Below are 26,524 nucleotides of genomic sequence, written 5' to 3' on the forward strand. Positions count from 1 at the left end.
GCCGACAGTCATTGTAGAACGTGTTGTCGTGTGCCACACGACACGTGTATAGCTAAGAATGCCAGGCCGCCGTCAACGGAGGCATTTCCAGCAGACAGACGACTTTACGAGGGGTATGGTGATCGGGCTGAGAAGGGCAGGTTGGTCGCTTCGTCAAATCGCAGCCGATACCCATAGGGATGTGTCCACGGTGCAGCGCCTGTGGCGAAGACGGTTGGCGCAGGGACATGTGGCACGTGCGAGGGGTCCAGGCGCAGCCCGAGTGACGTCAGCACGCGAGGATCGGCGCATCCGCCGCCAAGCGGTGGCAGCCCCGCACGCCACGTCAACCGCCATTCTTCAGCATGTGCAAGACACCCTGGCTGTTCCAATATCGACCAGAACAATTTCCCGTCGATTGGTTGAAGGAGGCCTGCACTCCCGGCGACCGCTCAGAAGACTACCATTGACTCCACAGCATAGACGTGCACGCCTGGCATGGTGCCGGGCTAGAGCGACTTGGATGAAGGAATGGCGGAACGTCGTGTTCTCCGATGTGTCACCCTTCTGTTCTGTCAGTGATAGTCACCGCAGACGCGTGTGGCGTCGGCGTGGAGAAAGGTCAAATCCGGCAGTAACTGTGGAGTGCCCTACCGCTAGACAACGCGGCATCATGGTTTGGGGCGCTATTGCGTATGATTCCACGTCACCTCTAGTGCGTATTCAAGGCACGGTAAATGCCCACCGCTACGTGCAGCATGTGCTGCGGCCGGTGGCACTCCCGTACCTTCAGGGGCTGCCCAATGCTCTGTTTCAGCAGGATAATGCCCGCCCACACACTGCTCGCATCTCCCAACAGGCTCTACGAGGTGTACAGATGCTTCCGTGGCCAGCGTACTCTCCGGATCTCTCACCAATCGAACACGTGTGGGATCTCATTGGACGGCGTTTGCAAACTCTGCCCCAGCCTCGTACGGACGACCAACTGTGGCAAATGGTTGACAGAGAATGGAGAACCATCCCTCAGGACACCATCCGCACTCTTATTGACTCTGTACCTCGACGTGTTTCTGCGTGCATCGCCGCTCGCCGTGGTCCTACATCCTACTGAGTCGATGCCGTGCGCATTGTGTAACCTGCATATCGGTTTGAAATAAACATCAATTATTCGTCCGTGCCGTCTCTGTTTTTTCCCCAACTTTCATCCCTTTCGAACCACTCCTCCTTGGTGTTGCATTTGCTCTGTCAGTCAGTGTATTTCACTGACAAACCAGGTGTCTGTCACCGAACGCTTTGTCGCTCTCAGCACACTGCACCACGCGAGTCAAGCGGAGTTGACCCGAGTCGGACCAATGCACAGTAACGGAGTCTTTGCGCCTCGATGGATTAAGACACATACAGGTGTACCAGGCAAGGATCTGGGTGATAAACTAGCAACGACATAAGTAATGATAAATTATCCATCAACAAGGTTAAAAGTTACCTCTAGAGAGAGTCTATTAACGAATGGCAGCGAAAATGGGAAGAAACTTCATACGGTAATATCATAAAGAAATCCTATCCAACAGTTGAAGTTGAACCAACTAACGCCAAATATGACAACAGCAATAACCGGTCATGGGAAGGTCGCGTCGTATCTGGACAGGCCTAGGATTGTACGCAGTCCCGAGTATTCCTGCACAAAAGGACACCAAATAGTAGAGCTGTTAATATTCGAGTGCAGTGAAGTGAAAAATGAGCGATAAATGTTAATAAACAGTGTTAATATGGTAGGCAACTGGCTAATGCAAAAGTCAGTCCTAATCAAAGAGTATTCAAAACCATTTGCAAAATTCGTGTACTCTTTAAACTTTTAAGCATTGAGCAAGAGTGGAGAACAATAACCATCACCAAATATGTATGCCAAAATGTAATCAATGTTTTTCATACAAATATGTAAGATTAGATAAGTGCATATAGCAGTATGCATGTTGTGGAGCATGCAGAGTATATATATATAGTAAATAAATACATTTGAGAATTACATTTTAGACCTTCCCCTAAACTACTATTTCACACAGCGTGAATAAAATTATTTATAGCCTAGATCAAAGGCATTACTCTTTGAAGGTGCACTGTTTTATATACTGTAAAGTTATGAGATTGGATGGGAAGATTTTCTAATTCTTTTTACTTAAAGGTGTTATGTTAAATTACGAATTTCGGCTCAGTACATTGTAATTCTGGAGGGGCAGGAACTTAGAATCATCAATTGGAGAATTTATTATTTCTTAAATGAACTTTACCGCACCATTCTGCTTTCAATATAAACTTCCTATTTCCAAGTTTAACCCAATTTCGTTGTACGAAACCATATGTGGATATTGAGATATTTTTATAGAATCCACAGTTCTCTCCCTTCAGTCAAGCAACTCAATGTTGAACACATCCTTGGGACATGAGCTACGAATTTTAGGTAAATAAAATATAATAAAGTATGATAATACATACTTCATTTATTCCTAAAAATTACAATCCTTTTCTTGACACGTTCCTGGCGGTTCGGGTCACCATGGGCCGATATGACGTAAAATTAAGTAATCAAAATTCACTGCCGCAGGGAACGTGATAACCTTCTGATTTCACGTTGAATTCTCTTACCTATTGAGCTCTGGCTGTCTTAGTCTCATTCGTTCTGTGGAAAGACCCTGAACTATTACGCAAAGTGTAAAGTGGGATGAAGCTGTCCGTTATGACTTAATTCAAAGAATATTTGATTTTCACGGCCACATAGCACTCGAAATAAAATTTAATGTTTTAGGTCCTGTTCATTACGTATACAGCAGCGTCTTGCAAGTCCGAGTTTCCGTTAAATCCGAACAATATCTGAATTTTTCTTTCCGAAAATTTAAAGTGAGAGCATTTCATTCCCTGCTTATTCCCACCACGTCATCGCGCAGAGCCCCTCCGCTACTGAGATGACGCGATTCTTTGTTGTTGTGCCTGGAACTAAGACGTTTTTGAGAAAGAAGGGTCTGCCTATTAAAGCAGTTTTATTATTGGACAATGAAAGGTCACATCCCGATGAACAAGAACAATGTGATAGAAATCGAGCATTATTTTTGCCCCCAGTGTAATAATTTCATACAATCTATGTATGGATCAGGGCGTTTTGGAATGTTTAAAGAGAAAAATATCGCCACCGCCTGCTACATTCACTCGTGGGCAGTAGCGGTGATCGGAAATTAGAATTGGGGGCCAAAAACTGTACACGGGTTTGCGGGATATAGAGAAGTGGATGGGAAAGAGGGCGGAATATATATCAAAACTGAAGAAAGTTAAAAAAATATAAGTTATTTTTGCTCTCTGAGTGAATGTCAACAAAGAGTTAGACATTTTTTTACAAGTTGTTTTAAGTCGCGCCGTCACGGATAAGTCTTATGGCGACGACGGGATAGGAAACGCTGATGAGGGGCAAGGAAGTGGCCCTGTCCTTAATTAAGGTACAGCCCCAGCATTTGCCTTGTGTGAAAATGGGAAACCACGGAAAACCATCTTCAGAGCTGCAGACAGTGGGGTTCGAACCCACCATCTCCCGGATGCAAGTCGACAGCTGCGCGCCCCCAAACGCACTGCCAGCTCGTCCAGTGGTTGACAGTTTACTAACTGAAGTGCGGTAATAATAATTTCTTGAGATTTTAATTCAATACCGTACGATAAAACTTTCACCAAAGGGACAATATTTCACATGTATTACAATTAAATAGAAGTATGGCGTGATTATACATCTTATCATTATTTAATATTTGACTACACACTTAGAAACTAACAGACACTAAGGAGACTGGAAGACTGACGAATGCGCGTGGCAAGCGGGTGTATCATACCTTAGTATCCAAGAACTTGGAAAAAGAATATGCCACTGCTATCCTTCTCCACAGCACATGCAAAGTCTCCCCTACTTGCTGTTGCACTATACAAATCGGATGGCCGCGCTGAACGATATTTTGTGCGTATTTTCGCTGGTAAGTTTGTCAATAATTAAAGTAAATAATTAGCAGATAAGACAACAAACTGCTTGCTTTAATAATTCGTATAATTCCTTGTTTCCACCGGTTAAAGTGGAATGAGTCCGCCTCTGTGGTGTAGTGGTTAGCGTGATTAGCTGCCACCCCCGGAGGTCCGGGTTCGATTCCCGGCTCTGCCACGAAATTTGAAAAGTGGTACGAGGGCTGGAACGGGGTCCACTCAGCCTCGGGAGGTCAACTGAGTAGAGGTGGGTTCGATTCCCACCTCAGCCATCCTGGAAGTGGTTTTCCGTGGTTTCCCACTTCTCCTCCAGGCGAATGCCGGGATGATACCTAACTTAAGGCCACGGCCGCTTCCTTCCCTCCTCCTTGCCTATCCCTTCCAATCTTCCCATCCCTTCACAAGGCCCCTGTTCAGCATAGCAGGTGAGGCCGCCTGGGCGAGGTACTGGTCATACTCCCCAGTTGTATCCCCCGACCAAGTGTCTGAAGCTCCAGGACACTGCCCTTGCGACGGTAGAGGTGGGATCCCTCGCTAAGTCCGAGGGAAAAACCGAACCTGGAGGGTAAACAGATGATGATGATGATGATAAAGTGGAATGAAAATATAATTTTTTCTCCACAAAGTGTGGAGGGGTAGACTGTCCCACCCCACCCTAATCACCGCTAATGCTCCTTGAAGCAATAGAACGTTAAGAAAACAACACGGACATCCTCAAACAGATAACCACGAGGGACGTAGTGTATTGGTTAGCAGGATCATGGGACGAAGTAAAGCCAGAAACACTCACGGAATTGTGGAAGAAGATTTTAGGAAGTGCTGTGTCTTCTGACATTAATTCCGATGACAGCAATGATGATGACCCCACACCAAACTTGTCAGATCTAATCACACAGATACCCGGATTTAAAGATCCTAGTGAAATCGAAGGTTACGAAATGGATGAAGTGTGGTGAACACAGACGCATCAATCATTTAAATGTTGAATGGAACAACAGAATAGAGCGAGGAAGAATTTTCATTAGAAACGTGGCCGAATGACTCATAGCGAGGGTCTCACTGCGATGGAGGCTGTACTACGCTACGTAATGAGCTCGATAGCTGCAGTCGCGTAAGTTCGGTCAGTATCCAGTATTCGGGAGATAGTAGGTTCGAACCCCACTGTCGGCAGCCCTGAAAATGGTTTTCCGTGGTTTCCCATTTCCATACCAGACAAATTCTGGGGCTGTACCTTAATTAAGGCCACGGCCGCTTCCTTCCCACTCCTAGCCCTTTCCTGCTCCATCGTCGCCGTAAGACCTATCTGTGTCGGTGCGACGTAAAACAACTAGCAATAAAAAAAAACCTACGCTACGTAGAACAACAACCACAGGTGACTCCATCCTGCTCTGAAAGCGATGGCGTGACATTGTTGCAGAGAAACGATGCAACATTCAAAAACACAAATCAATGAAGGATTTGTTTTAAGAAATAAACTTAATCCATGCAATAACATCGTAAGAAATGACAATGTAGGACATTAACTTCAATCTTTGCCGATTTCTTTCATGCTTCATGATTTTCCCTCTGATGATATATATGTAGTCCGAGTTATTCCAAATCCGGGGTACCTTCCCCCACACAGTTACCTCGGATTATCGAGACTCTACTATAGTACATACTGAATAGTTACATTTTTATTATTCATTTGTTGAATTCATGTCATGGAAATTACGTGAAAAGGGTGCGAAAATTAACCTTTCACAAGAACCGATTTCGCAATATATTTGAGACCAGTGTCCTTCCAGCAGTTAACTCTTGCGTGTTCTAGAGTGATACCTTATCACCTATGTAAGTCATGCAAAGCAAACTATGATACAGTAACACAGGACATTTGTGCAACGTGCCGACATGTGAAAATAAAATTTTAGTGCTCGGCATTGTCTCACGGTGCTCTATTGGTGCGTACTGGAAGTGTGCTTAGTGAGTGATCACTTGTTAAAAATACCACTGAATGGTTGAATGCATTTCGAGCTGAAAAGTAGTTATTGGTCACAAGCAGGGAGAACAAGAAAGTGCATTTTATCTGCAAGAACAATTTAGCTCCAGGTAACACATGCTATATATACGTGAAATCTATGTATCTAAGAAAGTTCTCATTTCCCTCATTGAGGGGGCGACCTAGTCTGTGACGGCCTCTCGCTGGCCAGGTAAGTGATATGGAGCTGCAGACTTGCGGCATTTGATGCAAGAACAAGGCAGCTGCTGGAGCTTCCGCACTCTTGAATCAAAATCATTCACTGGATTCATGGAACATTAGTTTATTTAAAATCCGAAATTGGAATAGTAACAGACACAAACGCGTTTTATCCTGGCGTACAATAATTATATTAAAAGGGCCAATGTCTCTGATAAATATTAAACAAACCATCAATGTTTGATTAAGTAAGCCCTTGCCATTAATGTTAGATTACCAACAATACCTGGGAATGTTGATATGAAATGGGGTATGGCTTTTAGTGCCGGGAGTGTCCGAAGACAAGTTCGGCCCGCCAGATGCAAGTCTTTTGATTTGACTCCCGTAGGCGACCTGTGCGTCGTAATGAGGATAAAATGATGATGGATACGACATATACACCCAGCCGCCATGCCAGAGAAATTAACCAATTATGGTTAAAATTCTCGACCCTGCCGGGAATCGAACCCGATAACCCTGTGACCAAAGGCCAGGAAGCTAACCATTTAGCCATGGAGCCGGACGCCTGGGAATGTTTAAAGAATACGATAAAAACGAATAGGAGTTACGCAGTTGTAAAAGAAAGTGTAAATTTGTTTAAAGTTGGTTGTCGAAAAGAATAGTTGGAAAAATATAAGCTAAACTTCAAAGCCTTCATAGCTCGCGAACAGTTTTTCTGACACGGGCGCTATTTGAACAAAGCCACTGATTTATCTCATGAGACAGTCAAAATGAGAATGAGATTTTCATTTTCTATTTGCTTTACGTCGCACCGACACAGATATGTCTTACGGCGACGATGGGAGAGAAAAGGCCTAGGAATAGGAAGGAAGCGGCCGTGGCCTTAATTAAGGTACAGCGCCGGCATTTGCCTGGTGTGAAAATGGGAAACTACGGAAAACCGTCTTCAGGGCTGCCGACAGTTGGGCTCGAACACACTATCTCCCGATTTCTGGATACTGGCCGCACTTAAGCGACTGCAGCTATCGAGCTCTGTAGAATGAGATTAGCAGCTTCCCGTAAAATATAAACACGACGTTGCATTTAATATTTTGTTCAATCGTTGCAGATTTTGAGTCCGACTCGTTGGCTGAACGGTCAGCCTACTGGCCTTCGGTTCCGAGGGCCCCGGGTTCGATTCCCGGCCGGGTCGGGGATTTTAACCTTAATTGGTTAATTCCAATGGCACGAGGGCTGGGTGTATGTGTTGTCTTCATCATCACTTCATCCTCTTCAAGACACGCAGATCGCCTACGGGCGTCAAATCGAAAGACCTGCACCTGGCGAGCCGAACATGTCCTCGGACACTCCCGGCACTAAAAGCCATACGCCATTTCATTTCACTGATTTTGAAATAAATATTCTCATATACAGTTTAAGCCTGCCTCATCGAGTTCGAGGCCCAACAAACTCAGGAATTTTTACTTAGATCTGAGGATGGAATGGAAATCCAGTCAATCTGCATGAGAATTCTCGAGGAGCTATCTGAAGGTAGGGTAAAAATCCAAGAATAATGGCCGGAAAGCTTCCTCACACTGACGACTCGTAGCCTTTCTTCTGCAGGCCTTCGGGTTGAGCAGTGCTTGCTTGGTAGGCCAATGCCCATCATAGCTGTAGCGCCATTATATATATATATATATACACACACACACACACACATATATATATCTAAATTCATAGGCCGGGCTGAGTGGCTCAGACGGTTAAGGCGCTGGTCTTCTGACCCCAACGTGGCAGGTTCGATCCTGGCTCAGTCCGGTGATATTTGAAGGTGCTCAAAGACGTCAGCCTCGTGTCAGTAGACTTACTGGCACGTAAGAGAACTCCCGTGGGACTAAATTCCGGCACCTCGCGTCTCCGAAGACTGAAAAAGTAGTTAGTGGGACGTAAAGCAAATAACATTTATAAAAATATCATAAAATTCTATCGATATCACAGTTCAAACAAGTGAAATGTTCGAATCCCACTGTCGGAATCCTGAGGATGGTTTCCCATAGTTTCCCATTTTCACACCAGGAACATGCTGGGGCTGAATCTTAATTAAGACCTCGGCCACTTCCATCCCACTCCTAGCCCGTTCCTATCATATTGTCAGCATAAGACCTATCTGTGTCGGTGGGACGAGAAGCCAATTGTGGAAAAAAAGTGATTTTCACATTTTTGAGCCTAGAAGTAGGTAGCTGCAATGAATATCCATGACATGAAGAATAATACCATTGTAGACATGATAACAAGGCTTTTGGGTTTGTGCCCTGTCGAGAAATCAAGGTGAAATTCTTTACGTTTTGCGGAGACTTCACTCAGTTTTTTCAGAAGAAAAATCGTCTATCTATGAGGTAGGCTTCTCTAATAATGACGGTTTGAATTTCAGATTACTGCGGTGTTAGGAGGTCAGCTGATGAAGCGGTCCTGCTTCTAGCTATCTGACAGTGTACCACATAATATCACTTAGTATCCCTTAAATGGCAGTGTGTTATGTAGGCCTCCAGCTATAGAATGTGATTCGCTGAAATGTTACCTGGTGTCAATGTATTGTTCACCGTTAATAATAAAAATAAATAATAACATCATACATGCTTCACCATATCTTCTGACTATCCACGGTAGAATCTTGAAAGTAGCAATATTCAAATACCTTGGCGAATGGGTCGAATCCAGCAATTCAGGGTAGTCCGCCGTCTTAACATGTGTAAATAAGTTTGACACGGTCTTCCGACTCACTTAAAACATATAATAAATAATAAATATAATAAAACATATATTATAACAAAAAGTATATCCGTCGAAATGCAAACATTATACATTTATCAAGCTGTAATAAGAATTGAAGCATTATATGCAGCAGAATATTTAACAATTCAAAAACACAGCCTGCTTGAAAAACTGGCAATTAAGTAAAAGAGGATTATCTAAAAAATGATTGGTCCCAATCTCAAAGTTGGTGTTTACAGACTTCGGAGCAACTTAGAAATATACACCCACACTGAAAAGATATAAAGCGTAATCCGGGAAAGAAGGATAACAATTTCGCTCACCTCTTCAGATTGCCAGCTTAAAGAATCTGTAAATGTTTACTACCCTACTTCAGAAGTCTTCAAATGATTCCTCATTGGTTGATGGAGATCGATAAGTATCTTTTAAAGTATGAAATCACAGAAAGAGACATTCAACTTCGAACGCCACTCAGACACAAACTTAGGTTCATCAAGAAGAAATCCCAACTCGACTGAAGCATGTCCATTCTGATGCATGGAGGAAAGCACACTCCGAAAAGATGAAAACCTGGTGGGCCCACAAGAGAGCAAACGGTTGAGATCTCGCGGTCCTTAGTGACCATAATGATGGAGATAATAATAATAATAATAATAATGATAATAATTGTACTGGAGGTACACCTTCTCCGTGCATTTGAACGGCGCACATTTTAGAAGGTAATCTGTTCCACGAATCTGAAACTGCGTATCTGAAGTAGTTTGGATATCTTTAGGGGTGTTTATTATCGACTTGTGTGCCTCCTCTGGTGGAAGGATGGACTATTAATCTTTCAAAGGAGTTTTTATTTTCTACATTGGTAAACCTTAAGTGTGTGCAGATGTTTTGTTATGTGCTGTGGGTGTCAGCACTCCTACTGCTTTATTTTCCCTTAAGTTATCAACCAATCAGAATGTTTTAATATATTTTTTAGCCAATTCAATTTGGGTGTGTGTACAGGAATTCTGCCTAGGTCAAGAGAGTTCGGGAAACTTCCCCCTGAATTGTTATTTAAGCTGGGCGCTTTTGGGAAATTTTGTCATCTTCATCGCTCCAGTCTTAGAGTTCATATGGTGTAAGTGGAAACAGGCGCACATTGTCCGTCATCGGAAGGCCCGCCAGCTCAAGGTAATGGCAGACATCTTTTAAATGTGTGATAGCTCCTGACAGTTCACTTGAGGGGAATTTCAAAAATTCCTTCTTAATCTAAATTTTTATCACCTTATAAATGAAAATTTTCAGGCAAGTGTAATCAAATTTCTGCTGGTAAATGTGTAACTTTGAGAATAAACAATGTTCACCCTCTAATAATTCCCATTCAACTTGGTATGGGGGTGACTATGATTTTCTAATACTCTAAATTCTTCAAACCATTTTGGAACTGAATATTTCTCCATCTAATCACACTCCGTAGTATAGACTTGGCTTCTGTAACTTCGGACCATAAGCCCATGTAGGATTTTAAGTGTATTTCAATAGGAGTGCAAGTGTCTAGCCTACTAGCATTTTTTTCATGGCCGATTTCTTAAACCTTTTCTGTTATACACTAAGGCCGGTTAGAATGGGCACTTATTTGCCCTGTTTAAAGTGTCATTAATAATGAACGAGTGTGTAATAGACCATTGAGCTGAAATGATAGTAAACTCTGTTTTAAAGTTTATCTAGTGTATAAGAAACTTGTCCTTTGACGGGCTGGACTGTGTAAAGTTTGGAGCTCAGTCTTCTAAAGTGTAATTGAGTGGAGAAAAAATGCTTCTTGAAATGATGTACCTTTAGAGATACCATGCCCATTCATTTGTAGACTATTGTCTCGAAAATCTTCTTCAGTGTAACTGATTTTTAAATTTAAGTCATTATTCCATTTAACTGTTATCAGTTGTTGTTTTTCTGATTATTTATCAAAGTTTAAGGTCAATAGGGAAAGAAGTGAAATTTCAAAATTTAGTGTTTTCAATTATGCTCTCACCTTTTCTCTGTACACCAATTCACGCCCGCTCCTTCTTACACGTCTCGAAACCAAGATATTTCCGTAGAAATAATAATAATCATAATAATAATAATAATAATATCTGGAGCACTTGTCAATGGCCGCCTCTGTGGTGTAGTGGTTAGCGTGATTAGCTGCCACCCCCGGAGGTCCGGGTTCGATTCCCGGCTCTGCCACGAAATTTCAAAAGTGGTACGAGGGCTGGAACGGGGTCCACTCAGCCTCGGGAGGTCAACTGAGTAGAGGTGGGTTCGATTCCCACCTAAGCCATCCTGGAAGTGGTTTTCCGTGGTTTCCCACTTCTCCTCCAGGAGAATGCCGGGATGGTACCTAACTTAAGGCCACGGCCGCTTCCTTCCCTCTTCCTTGTCTATCCCTTCCAATCTTTCCCATCCCCCGCAACGCCCCTGTTCAGCATAGCAGGTGAGACCGCCTGGGCGAGGTACTGGTCATTCTCCCCAGTTGTATCCCCCGACCAAGAGTCTGAAGCTCCAGGACACTGCCCTTGAGGCGGTAGAGGTGGTATCCCTCTCTGAGTCCGAGGGAAAAACCGAACCTGAAGGGTAAACAGATGATGATGATGATGATGATTTGTCAACAGAATTGTTGCTGATGCTTTGTCAACAAACGGGGTTGTCTTTAAAGAAATTGGTATAACAGGGGAGAAGTAAAGTTTAAGCAATTCCTCCGCAAATCCATCAGACGATAATACAAATATAATCGTGTCGTCTGATATACCTCTTCAAATGTATACGAATCCATCTAAATGAAAATGACCAGTTTATTATTGAGCAAGGTATTATAAAGAAGTGTCACTATGGAACACACTTTGCTGCTGACATAGTACACGCAACTGATCTAGAAAATGTGTCCTAAATTAATTCAGGCGCATGTGAAATCTGAAATTCTACGCGAAAAATGGACTTGGCAATATATATTGCTTAGTAATTCAAACTCATTTATATTTTATTCAAGATCACCGGTTAATGGATTAGAGAATACTGAGAGCACCACTTCATTTAGATTTAATCACTTCTACACGCGTTTCTTTCATCTGTGAGCTATTCTATTTTTCTTTCATTGTCGGTCTTTTATTGCTCTGCATTACTGTAATTCTACTATCACATTCCTGCCGATTGTCCTTGGTTCATCTGACGACCTTGTTGTTTATTTCACAACGCACATACGTATTGAAGAGGAAACATCTTATTGGAGGTCAGTTGGTGTCATCACTTCCCACTAAGGCTAGCGCAAAGTGGTGTAATCACTTCCCACTAAGGCTAGCGCAAAGTGGTGTCATCACTTCCCACTAAGGCTAGCGCAAAGTGGTGTCATCACTTCCCACTAAGGCTAGCGCAAAGTGGTGTCATCACTTTCCACTAAGGCTAGCGCAAAGTGAGCCATCTCGTGATGAACGGTAAAATATTCTCACATCGGAAAGGTCATTATTAGAGAAGTCTTCGTCGTGTACAGACGAGTTTTTTCTGAAGATCTGGAGCAAAATATAAAGTAAGTTCCGTGAAAAGTACAGAAAAAATTTCACCCGGTTTCCTTGACACGGCTTAAGCCAAAGTGGTGTATGACCATATCTCTTAATACATGTCGTAAAAGCATCAGTGTAAGTAACATTTTACTTATTTGTTACTATTAACACTAAGAATAAAATCATTATGCACGTTTTCAGACCAAGAAATATAATATCTTGGCTTTCATCAGTATTTTGAGTTCCTCTACCCTAAGTGATTTTCTGGCCTATTCGTTGTTGATATCCATTAATTTGTACGAGGTCATTTGTTTTGCTGAATTCTCCAATTTTCCTCTTACTGCTAAATTATTTTCTTTCTTTTTTTTTTTTGCTAGGGGCTTTACGTCGCGCCGACACGGTTAGGTCTTATGGCGACGATGGAATAGGAAAGGCCTAGGAGTTGGAAGGAAGCGGCCGTGGCCTTAATTAAGGTACAGCCCCAGCATTTGCCTGGTGTGAAAATGGGAAACCACGGAAAACCATTTTCAGGGCTGCCGATAGTGGGATTCGAACCTACTATCTCCCGGATGCAAGCTCACAGCCGCGCGCCTCTACGCGCACGGCCAACTCGCCCGGTCTGCTAAATTCTAAGAGACACATACCTTACAGGCAAAGTACATTGAATGACAGTTTGTTTAACCAGATTTAATTGTGATCTGAGCAGTGAATTAGTCCGACATAGTGTGTTTTACTCTTAACGATTATTGTTCCTTATGATTAATTCTCATTATTGATTTCATTATGGGCACCAGACGTCTGAAATGACTTGATGCACTGAGCAATATTATTGTATTTTCGCATTTAATTATTGATTGTATTTATTGATGTTAGTTGTTGGTGTCTTTTTTTCATTATTCGCATTCATAGTTATAAAATTATTAATATGTAAAATACTTAGAGAAAAAGCTAAGAATTTTTTTCTGAGCGCTATAAGTCCACTTTAAGTACTGAGAAGTAGACAGGTAAAATACACTCTCAGAAATATTTACGACAGGTAGAAAACCTGCAGTAACTCGGTGATATGATAAATTTAAATGTTAGTAACATTTTTTACCAATTAAAATGCAATTTCAGCTACACAGCGCTATTGTAAACACTCCAAAAAACTCGTTGTATAATTTAAAGAGATATATTCTTATTCTGAGAGAAAATACTGACAATGACAAACTGAAAACTTTGAAAATTCCTTTTCTCGGATACTAGTTTATTTACTAAACAGGTTTTGAAGTTACACCCATGATATCATATTTTAAAATTGTGTTCTTCGATTGCTTGTAAAATTAGAAAAATCTGAAGCTACCTGGTTGTCACAGCCGTCCCTGAAATTATTTCAATGAAGTATATATATGAACTTAATGTTCTAAATGACAGATGTTAATTTGTGCCTCCTAGTTATTTATTCCTCGTTACAACATTTTAATGCGTGTTTATTCAGAAAAACTACTGTATGTCTATACAATTTTTAAGAACTACATCATTTTGCACTTTCTTGGGTTCCACATTCTTTTTGACATCTAGAGAATGAAAGTTATTTATACGGTGTGTAATTAAAGTAACTTACATTCGTCTACAAGACGATAGAAGGTACCCATAAAACCCATAAAAAGAAATTGTGAGATACCTTCAAATTTCAAATTAAATATTAAATGATCAACATTTTTAAGTTTTCAGTAACTCTTTAGGTAGCAGTGGGAAACGAAGCTTGCTGTAACTAGGGGAGATTGGGACGAACCATGGTCGGTCAGGGGAAGTCACTGCGTAATCCAAGCAGTGTACTGACCTTAAGACACATTGATTTAGAGCACTACACAGACTTGGAGGGGAGGCGACGGGAGGAAATCATACATCTTGTCGTTCTGTTTACCAGTGCCTATTGAATCCTCAAAAACATTCACCGAAGTGATTTGATTTCTTCTACAGCAATTAAGATACGAGTAAGATTTTTGAAGATATTCGGTTAGTACTATTTTCCACCCCCAGTTAATGTGAACTACCTCATTTTAATTACGCTCTGTATTAAGGTATTTTCTCTAGAATTGAGTTTTTGCGTACTTCAGAAGTGCGGATTGATGCAATTTTTCAGAAAACTTTCTACCATGGCGCTGTTCCCCGACGATGACATTGATTCAATCCTGAGAATATTCAGCGCCGGTGACTACGCGGTGTTGGCGTTGCTCTTACTAGTATCTCTTGGTATTGGCATCTACCATGGGTTCTTTGCTGGGAAAGTGACGACTGAGGATTACCTTATGGGTGGAAGGAAGATGAAATTGCTACCAACCTCGTTGTCTCTCATTGCCACGTAAGTACAACACAGACAGATCTATGTAATATTTAAGGAATGGATTTGTGGACACCGAAGTTTTAGAATGTGAACGTACACGTCAATTGTATAGAATGGTAACAGGAATTATGAAATATCCTCATGAAAAATACTGAATGTATTTATAGACGGTAGGTGTATTTTGACGTTTATGGATCTGCGAACTCTGGAGTTACTCCATAGGGCTATAGTTATCCATGGGCAAACATTCAGATTCATCCCAAATCTATGTAAACTTTGTCCCTGTGCCTTGTTGCCTATGATAGAGAAGGCTAAATTTAGAGGAAACTGCCTTCGCTTAAGAATCAATGGTATGTCAAAATTTTCAAATCTATTCTTGGAATAAAACACGCTTTTCCTGAAGCTGAGCCCACCAGAATTTCTGCATGAACAATATTGTCTGGGGTTAGCAGAGTCAAACTCGTCGCATCATTTTTACGTAGATTTCTGATTTCTTCCCTCAGTCCGGATACGTCAACCTCTATTGCAACTCCTTTGAAAATTTCAACAAAACCAAATAATAATAATTCTTTGTCAATATCAGACAGTAATCTCTCTATGATGTTTTGGCCCAACCAATATGGCGGTCACGCTTGTCCGTTTGTTTTAATTCTGGCTGTACATTAGTGAGGTGCTCTGTTCTATGGTCGTTGGCTGGCAACAAATATTGGCCTCAGCACGAAAAACATTGCAGTATGAGTCATCACCTCTATATACTTCTGTGCTCGTTGGCAGTCATCTACACCACCGAAGCTTCGTACTCCTAATTTTCCATAATAAGTACCAAATTCCTGGTAGTGAGATGCAACAACATACACCTGGTATGCATTTTAGTTTTTAAAACTGTGTCGTTTTTTATAATCGCTCTGAATGTCGAACGGATATAAAATAGGAACAACAAAACAAGGAAACGTCACTGCGTGGATCAAACATGGACGATTTGCGTCGCGACGAATAAACATTTATAATTAAACTAGCAAATGTACCCGTGCTTCGCTACGGTATTCTACATTGTATACGGATATCGAAGTAAATTATTGTACATGGAATGAATAAGATTTTTTAAATTGCATGTCTCTTGACGTTATCCGAAAAACAGCATAGGAAGGTCCGCAGACGTTGTTTCCAATGTAAAGTGCGAGTTCAGGAATTGTGATGATAATGCCAGGTCCACTTGTCTACCGCAATTCACTATGCGTAACGTCAGTCACATTTTGATGGGTATTTTTTTTAACCGGTGGCTCCCTTGCAAAGGGGCACCTATTCCTAACGATAAACAGAATCGTATAAAGGAGTTTTGAAAAATGCACGCTCCCTTGCTGTCTGCTATTCAAATCGAGAAGGGAATTATTCATTACAATTGTACACAGGCGTTGGAGAATGTCCCCATTCCTACTGCCAGTTAAAGTCGATGTGGGGAGTACTGATTGCAACAGCAGACGCCTTCAAGCTGACAGTCACTATTGATTTGTAAAGTATTAATTACAATGTCAGACACACCCCCTTATAGATCGCTACAAATCGACTTCAATGAATAAACGTAGAACGACATACGGAAGTGTATGCATGTTCACCTACATTTACAGAATATCTGCTGCTAAACGGTGCATGATATCGAAAAGCGGATTGTACGGTAAGACACCTCTGGCCTCAATGGCCCTATGATATTTCCTCGTATCTCATCTATTTGAAGGTAAGATTGAGCAGAAACGTTGAATAGGATGAAATTTGTGTAAGATTTTCACACAGTGAATCACTTTTCAGACAGCTTCAATCACAGAATTTGGCTCACATATGGCTACTGGGTGGACCAATATTCGTGTAGAATTTGATGATCCCATCTTTCCTATAAGTGAATCAAGACATCAATTAAACGTGTACAAAGTGGAAAATTTAGGTAAATCCAGAAATACAGCCAAATCTAACGTACAAAAAGCAATAATTTTGCCAAATTTCAATTTTCTAACTTGTCCGGGAGATTGTGCCGCCATCTTCATATGGGGGAGGGGGTTAAAAATTAGGACTTTCAGGAAACTTTTAAACCCAGGAAACCTATAAGTTACTGTTCTGGATAAATATCACCGACTGTGTTCTTATACAGATTTGAAACTCCCAGCGTGTCCCCCTCAGAGAATTTTAAAAATTTTAGATTTTTCTAGGGATCCTGAAGTCTTCAGCTTGTCTGGTACCAAGTTTTAAGTTTCTAAGATGCCTAGAATGCTCTCATTAAATCACGTCTGTTTACATTTTAGTGCCTTAATTTATACCAGGTGGCTCAAGAACGCCGTACTTTCTACTTACAAATGTCCCGCATGCACAAATGATGAATGGGATGTCTACCAACTGATTTCCGCAAGCGCACTACTGCCAGCGGGTAGGTTACGTCAGAATATGAAGAGATAAGAACAAGCCTATCGCTCGCAGCATGTTACTCAGCGTAACAGGTCTAATGCACCCCTTGCATTAGTAAACATCATTTTCCCCAGCATATTTCTAGACTAGTGTATGGTACTGCCGCCATATATTTGCTGTCAGCATATCGGCAATGGATAGTGTGTTCAGCAGCGACAAATACACAGACAATATTTTAATCTGGACAACCTGGTGTGAATGCAACTGAAGCTCCAAACAAACGTAGGCCCCTACACACGTATTTCACCGAACAGTATTAGCTTTTGTTTCATACAAGCAACTCTATTATCAAGTGGAATGTCTACACGTGTATAAATTAATAAGTTATTATATTTCCTTTCCTGCATCTTTGGCGTGTTTACAAACAGTAGCGGTGATTAGGGGGTGGGGCGAGGAGGGACAGTGGCACACTCCCCCAACTGTTTGGAGTAAACATTACATTTTTTCCACTTTAGCCAGCTGGGACTAGGAATTATTTTAATAACGCTATTTTTACAAGTCTTGTTGTCTTATCTGCTAATTATTTCCTTTATTTTTTTTAATTATTAACATAATTATTGGTGGAAATACACACAAAATGCCGTTCGTCGCGGCTAACTGATTTGTATAGCGCTGCGGCAAGTAGTGCATGTGCTGTGAGGAAGGGTATTAGGGGTAAATATTTTTTGGACAAGATCGTGGACACTGAGTTATAATTCACCCGCTTGCCGCGCGCATCCGTCAGTCTGGCAGTCTCGTTTAGTGTCTGTTAGTTTCTTAGTGTGTATTCAAATACGAAATGATTTTAATTACATAATCATTCCGTACTTCTATTTAATTGCACAGGGCCAGCAGGCCATGGGGTTAGGGGCGCGCAGCTGTGAGCTTGCAAGCGGGAGATAGTGGGTTCGAATCCTACTGTCGGCAGACCTGAAGATGGTTTTCCGTGGTTTCCAATTTTCACACAGGCAAGTGCTAGGGCTGTACCTTAATTAAGGCCACGACCTCTTCCCTTCCACTCATAGCGCTTTCCTGTCTCATCGTCGCCATACGTCGTATCTGTGACGGTGCGACATAAAGCCAATTCTTCTCCTTCCTAATCTGCTTACCCTCCAGGGTTGATTTTTCCTCGAACTCGGCGAGGGATCCCACCTATACTGTCTCAAGTTCAGTGTCCTGGAGGGTGAGACATTGGGTCGGTATGAAAGTGGGGAGGATGACCAGTACCTCGCCCATGTGTCCTCACCTGCTATGCTGAACAGGGGCCTTGGTGGGGGGATGGGAAGTTTGGAAGGGTTAGACAACTAAGAGGGAAGAAAACGGCCTTTGCCTTAGGTTAGGGACCATCCCGGCGTTTGCCTGGAGGAGAAGTGGGGAACCACTTCGGGGAAGCCTGAGGTGGCAATCGAACCCACCTCTACCCAGCTGACCTCCCGAGGCTGAGTAGACCCCGTTCCAGTCCTCGTACCACTTTTCAGGACATCGAGGCAGATCCGGGAATCAAACCCGGGCCTCCGGGGGTGGCAGCTAATCACACTAACCACTACACCACAGAGGCGGGCGTAAAGCCAATTGTAAAATAAATGCAATTGTAATTGTGTCCGACTCGTTGGCTGAATGGTCAGCGTACTGGCCTTCGGTTCAGAGGGTCCCGGGTTCGATTCCCGGCCAGGTCGGGGATTTTAACCTTAATTGGTTAATTCCAATGGCCCGGGGACTGGGTGTTTGTGCTGTCCCCAACATCCCTGCAACTCACACACCACACATAACACTATCCTCCACCACAATAACACGCAGTTACCTACACATGGCAGATGCCGCCCACCCTCGTCGAAGGGTCTGCCTTACAAGGGCTGCACTCGGCTTGTAATAGCCACACGAAATTATAATTGTAATTGTAATTGTAATCTCAACGGGAGATAATACCAACGTTCTTTTAACTGGGCTAAATTATTTGTTTTGTGCTATGTTATTTATTAAGTAAATCTATTTAACCTGCCCCGTGGTTTGTTTGTGAGACCTGGTGAAAATTTTAGTATAAAGCATTTATTCACAATCTAAAAAATGTATTATTACAAATAAACCACGGGGCAGGTTAGTAACATTTGCATAATAAATAACATAACACAAACGAAAGAATTTATTCCGGTGAAAGTAAAGTTGGTATTATGTCCCGTTGAAATTACAAATGAATTTGTTTTTAAACATTTGTTTTTACGTCGCTAGACACAGATAGGACTTTTGGCAACGATGAAACAGGAAAGGGCTAAGCGTGGAAAGGGAGAGGCCTTGGCCTTAATTAAGGTACTTGCCTTGGGTGAAAATGGGAGACAATGGAAATACATCTTCAGGGTTGCCGACAGTGGGATTCAAGACCACTATCTCCCGCGTGCAAGCTCACATTTGTGCGCCCCTAACCACACGGCCAGCTCGCCCAGTACAATTATATAGATGTACGGCATGATTATGCAATTAAAATCATTTAGCATTTGAATACACACTAAGAAAATAATTGGCACTAAATGAGAGTGCCAGACTGATGGTTGAGCGCGGCAAGCGGGTGAATTATAACTGTGTCCACGACCTTGTCATAAAATATGTACCCCTACTACCCTTCCTCACAGCACATGCAAAGTCTCCACTACCTGCCGTAGCGCTATACAAAGCAGTTAGCCGCGACGAACGGCATTTTGTACGTATTTCCGCCAATAATTATGTTTACAATGAAAGAAAATAAAGGAAATAATTTGCAGATAAGATAACAAGGCTTGTACAAATAGCATTTTTAAAAATAATTCCTAGTTCCAGCTGGCTAAAGTGGAAAAAATTTAATGTTTACTCCAAAAAGTGGTGGCCAGGGTGCCACTGTCCCTCCTCGCCCCACCCCCTAATCAGCGCTACTGTTTGTAAACATGCCAAAGACGCAGAAAAGCAAATTTAATAACATATTAATTAATAAACGTGTAGAAATTCCACTCGATAATAGAGTTGCTTGTATGAAACAAAAACTAATACTGTTCGGTGAAATACGTGTGTAGGGGGCATTGGCCTACGTTTGTTTGGAGCTTCGGCTGCATTCCGACCAGGTTGTCCAGATTAAAATAATGTCTGTGTATTTGTCGCTGTTGAACACACTATCCATTGCCGATATGCTGACAGCAAATATAGTGTGGCTGTACCATACACCAACCTAGAACTATGCGGTGGAAAATGATGTTTACTAATGCAAGAGGTGCATTAGACCTGTAACTCTGACTAACATGCTGCGAGCGACAGGCTTGTTCTTATCTCTTAATATTCTGACGTAAACTACCCGTTGGCAGTAGTGCGCCTGCGAAAATCAGATGGTAGACATCCCATCCATCGTTTGTGCATGCGGGACATTTGTAAGTCGAAAGTACGGCGTTCTTGAGCCACCTGGTATAATATATATAGTACAGTATATATAGATAGCTCCAAACTGACTTCCATTCATTAATACAGATTATATTTCACCCGCTTCCCTTGTGCTTCTAGGGGCGTCCTACTCCCAAAGTATGTTTCCAGGTAGTAAGTCATACTTGAAAGTCACACTGGATCATACACATGTCCACTATCCCGGTCATTTTTAAAAATTTATTCTCTCACCTTCTCACCCCCTATGCCGAAGAGCGCCGAAGTTGGACTTTAAAAATCCGGAATGTTACTTCTCATCTTAGCGACCGGGAAAACTATAGATTCGGCAGTGTATTCGATTATTTTTGTATCTCAATCCCCCTCCCCCACCGTAAGGGGGCTAAACATTGATTTAAAAAAATCAGGTTGTTAGTATTCATCTCAGCCACCCCGAAAACTATGGATTCGACACTATTTTCGATTATTTTATGGATCCGACACTATTTTCGATTATTTGTATATATCATTCTCCCATCGCCCCCACCACGAAGGGGGCTGAACTCGGACTTTAAAAAAATTGCGGAGTGTCGCTATTCGTCTCAGCGACCCTAGAAAGTATGCATTCGACACTACTTTCGATGATTTTTATATATTATCCCCTAGACCCCCGCCCCTAAGCGTTCCTGGGGTGTCCTACCCCCAAGTGGTTTGTCTCCTGATATTAAAATTCCGAAGTGTACAATTCACCTCGGCGATTCCTAAAACTATGTATTCGACACTATTTTCGATTAATTTTATAAATCACTCCGCCCTCGCCCCCCACAGCAAAGGGGGATGAACTTGGACGTAAAAAATATCGGGTTTCTCAATATTCGTATAAGCGACATTATTTTAGATTATTTTTATGCATCACTCCCCCATCACCACCCCACCAAGAAGAGGGCTGATCTGAGACTTAAAAAATTCCGGAGTGTCACTATTCATCTCAGCGACCCCGAAAAGTATGGATTCGACACTACTTTCGTTGATTTTTATATATCAGCCTCCTCGCCTCGCCTGACCCTAAGGGTTCCTGGGGTGTATTACCCCAACGTGGTTTGTCTCCTGATACTAAAAATCTGTTGTGTCACTATTCATCGCGACCCAGAAAACTATGGACTCGGCACTATTTTCTATTATTTTTATATATTACCCCCCATCGCCCCCACCCCGAAGGGGCTGAACCTGGACGTTAAAAATTCCGGAGTGTCCCTATTCATTTCAGCGAGCCCGAAAAGTATGGATTCGACACTACTTTCAATGATTTTTATATATCAGCACCCTCGCCCCCTGACTCTAAAGGTTCCTGGGGTGTATTACCCCCACGTGGCTTGTCTCCTGATACTAAAAATCTGTTGTGTCACCATTCGTCGCAGTGAACCCAAAAACTATGGATTCGACATTATTTTCCATTATTTTAATATATTACCCACCCATCGCCCCCGCCCCGAAGGGGGCTGAACTTGGACATTAAAAAATTCCGCTGTGTCACTATATTTCAGCGAGCCCGAAATGTATGAATTCGACACTACTTTCGATGACTTTAATATCTCACCCCCCTCGCCCCCCTGCACCTAAGGGTTCCTTGGCTGTCTTACTCCCACGTGGTTTGTCTCCTGATACTAAAAATCCGGAGTGTACAATTCACCTCGGCGACCCCGAAAACTATGTATTCGATACGATTTTCGTTTAATTTTTTATATCACTGCCCCCTCACCCCCACCCCAAAGGGGGCTGAACTTGGACTTTTAAAAAATCTGTATTGTCACTATTCATTTCAGCGACCCCGAAAAGTATGTATTATACACTATTTTCGTTAATTTGTGTATCTGACCCCCTCGCCCCCCCCCCACCGTAAGGGTTCCTTGGCTGTCTTACTCCCACGTGGTTTGTCTCCTAATACTAAAAATTCGGAGTGTACAATTCAACCTCGGCGACCCTGAAAACTATGTATTCGACACTATTTTCGTTTAATTTTATGTATCACTCCCCTCGCCTCCTACCCAAAAGGGAGCTGGACCTTGACTTTTAAAAAAATCGGGAATGTCATTATTTATCTCAGTGAACCCGAAAACTCTGGATTCGACACTTTTTCAATTTTTTATACCTTGCCCCCCTGACCCCCGCCACTCCTAAGGGAGTTACGGATGGCTTACCCACACAGTGCTCGTCTCCGGATAGTAAGTCATAAGTGTACCAAGTTTGGTTGAAATTGCTCGAGTGGTTTAGGAGGAGGTGTGTCATTTAGACACATACATACATCAATTTTTATATATAGTAAGATTCATTTCGTTGAAAATAAGTAAATAAACTATGGTATGAAATAAAATATTGTACACAACAGCCACTGAAGTGATAAGTTTACGTCACTCATATCGAAGTCTCAATCGTAATGTAAGAGGTCACTTTCCGTTGCAGTTTCGTAAATAACGCTTACATCTTCTTTTCAGTATATGTCTTGTATGTCAGTGAAGTGGCATATTCGAAAATATGGTAAGCACTGTTTGTTAGGAACATTTACATCGTACCTGAACAGTCAAAATAAATGTGTTTTTAAATGTAATATAGATAAAGCCAGGATGTTTGCATATTAATAGGTTAGACTTTCAGCATACTGAAGCGAGTAATAAGTATTCTCTAACCCCGTACAACAGGCCTGCCGTGCGGGTTGCATGAGCTGTAGTGGCTTGGCCCCTTAGAACCCCTAAGAGCTATGTTAATCTCGTTAGATATCATTCTCACCTATTATTGCACAAACAACAGAGCTCTAAACATAGGTTTAAGTGTGTTGAATGTCAGTAATCATTCTCTAGTGAGCATACTTGCCTCCCTTTAACAATCGAATTAAAATATTATTTCATTATTTAAAAAGGTACATAATTGGAACATAATTTTATATCTGACGGTATATGAATATACCATATTCCTATTTTCATTCACATACCCAAAAGTACTGCCCTGAAATGGGTTAAGTCCGATATAATTTTATTGCCATTGCTTTGCAATCACGAAGCACGTGTACATATTTAAAGAATGTTCATGTACTCCATGAAGCAATGTCTAATTTATTTTTTTGTTCTCATTCAATAGGTTGGTTTCCGGAACATCGATGATGGGGATTCCTGCCGATATCTACCTGAACGGAAATCAGTACGGCTATAACATTTTCGGATACATACTTGTTGCAATGCTTGTACCAATTCCCATTCTGTCGGTTTTTCACAAGCTACGAATCACTTCAGCTTACGAGGTATCGTAGAAGCAATAATGTTTTTTTGTGAATTTCTATTCAATATTTTAGTTTTATCAGTAGAGTCATGAAGTTCGTGGACTGGTCGTCTAGCGTGGCTGTAGTGCACTACTGCACCAGAGAATATTGCCGTGGCAGTTCTTCGCTGGTCCCAGCAAGAGGTAGCTGCGGCATATAGTATGCGTATAAGCAGAGCTACGGTCTCTGTTGAATGTCAAAGGTGGAATTTGAGAATATCGTAGTTTGAGCAAAGGGTAACTTTAAAGTTCTGCCAAAAAATAGACAAATACACTACCACACCGTTTGAGATGATCAAGTCATAAGGGCAGATAAAATGACTATACGACCCTTGAACTTTTAGCGCCAGTCCACGAACGTATTGACTGTAGTACGTACACAGGTGTACAATGTGTTGCCTGCTCTATAGGCGCAAGTCCACGAAGTTGATTGTGTACTCCATATTGTCTACACTCTAGGCAGCAGTCCTCGATGTTATTAACTGTAGCTGTATATGTTGATGAAGAACTTTGCAACGTTATAAGGCATTGGTATCGACCACAAAGCTTCGAGAAGAAAATGGTGTCACTTTCATCCATACGTTCAGCGTGGTTCATATATACATATATCCGTAATTTGGTTGGCCTAAAGTAACAGGTGCTTCAGAGAAGTAGATATTCTGTCCATATACTCGATTTGTCAGCTTTTTCTACAATTGATCAGCGCAATACGACGGTCTACTATGACTAAAGATGAATATTTCAGTTCATGTTAAGAGCAAACGAGTCTCCCAACGACTCATCAGATGGGAGTCAAAGCACTATGCGTGGGTGCGGTGCTATTTATTGACGATATGACTTTGTCTGTAACTATGAGGTTTTTGAGTCTAGCGAAACTAATGCTCATTACAAAAAATAAATGTTAGATATGGTGACATCTGAAGGATAAATTTCATTCATTTTTAAATTAAACGATTCTTTCTCAGGCATAATACATTTTTATCGGAGGACTGCCAATGGTTGAACATTTTGATGTAACTTCCGTTTCTGTACTGGGAGCGTTCAAAAAGTCGATTTCTGATAAAAGTGCATTTTGAGATTGCCAGTGGCACAAACTTACGGAAATACTTCATCAGAGAGGTTACAGAGGGAAGTTGTGATGCTGTGGTTAGCCCAAGAAATGACAAAGAAAAAACATTGCTATATTTAGCATATAAACTTGGCATCTGATAGAGTAAATGTGCTGGACAAAAGTGCTACTGAAAATCCACAGCCTGTTTCCAGTCATTTGACTGGGTCAGGAATGGAGCGAATGAAGTCCCCATCTAGCGGCGAGGACAGGAATCGTGCCAGCTGCCGAAGCCTGTTGTACTCCTCTGGGACAATGATTAATGACTGAAAGATGAAATGAAATGTATTGAAGAGTGTAGCCGGAATGACAGGGAAGACCGGTGTACACGGAGAGAAACCAGTACCGCCTCCGCTTTATCCAGCACAAATCTCACATGGAGTGGCCGGGATTTGAACCATGGAACCCATCGGTGAGAGGCCAGCGCGCTGCCGCCTGAGCAAGATATATTTTTAATAGTAATACTATTTTGAATATTTTGAAATAGAGAAGTGATTTATTGTCTATTGACGATTTTGATATAAATGACGGTAGTTTATACAGTTTATCCAATATTAAACATGTTAGTGTACATGCCAGTGATATGAAAAAGGTGACAGTGAATTGTGACAATGAGAGAAGAAATAGTTGTGAAACAACGGTCAAATTTCAAATTTTGATTTGCTACAGCTTGATACAAGAAAGCCAAATATGTCAAATAATATAACGGCAAAGGGAATGGACTAAGAAGGTGAACAGAGATGTCTCAGAAGAATAGATGGAAGGAGAAGCCGAATAAAGTATAGAAGTGGAAGATCAATATTTTTGAGTGTGAAAAAAGAGAAACAGTAACACTAGTCAATCATAAATGGTCTGCATTTAGTGCTGTCGTGGCAGATTCCCTTTACCTAAAATTTTCTTACACGTTTCAAAAGAAATTGAAAATTTATCGAACGTTTCTCTTGATAACTTATTCCTTGTCCTATAAATGAGTATTCCCCCAATTATGTTCCTTCCTACTTTTAAACGCTGCGATCAAGCTTATCAATCTACTAATGTCTTTCCACACACTCTTTCCACTGCCAGCTCGGAACACACTACTTAGTGGAGCATCTCTTCTCCTTACTCGCAAGTCTCTCTACTGTATATATTATGTAGACTAGCTGATGTATCCTTGCTTCCCTACGGAATTCTCAGAAAGACTGTCTTTGTGATCAACATAGAACGTACAATGACGTCAGTGGGATTAAAAGCAATGTTATCATATAAAATACTCGATAAATTGGAAAACCGCACATTTTTTCCCTGTTAACGAACAGTACTACGGTGCCGATCTAAGAGTTCAAAATTCCAGTGCTGGAATGACCAGGCCGCTGACTGCACTGAATACTCCTCTGCTATTATTCCCTTAAAAGTGCACGCTGCTCATTCCAACCAGTGCCTCAGAGTAGGGATTGAGTTGCTTGTATACTATGATCAACCATTGTGCTATGTACTAGTAGTATCAGAAAATTTATGAGACGGAGGAATGCATGCTAATGAAGAGATCTAACTACCCAGCTACTTACCGCTAGTAT

This window comes from Anabrus simplex, chromosome 3 (genome assembly GCF_040414725.1).
Source record: "Anabrus simplex isolate iqAnaSimp1 chromosome 3, ASM4041472v1, whole genome shotgun sequence".
In the NCBI taxonomy this organism is placed as follows: Eukaryota; Metazoa; Arthropoda; class Insecta; order Orthoptera; family Tettigoniidae; genus Anabrus; species Anabrus simplex.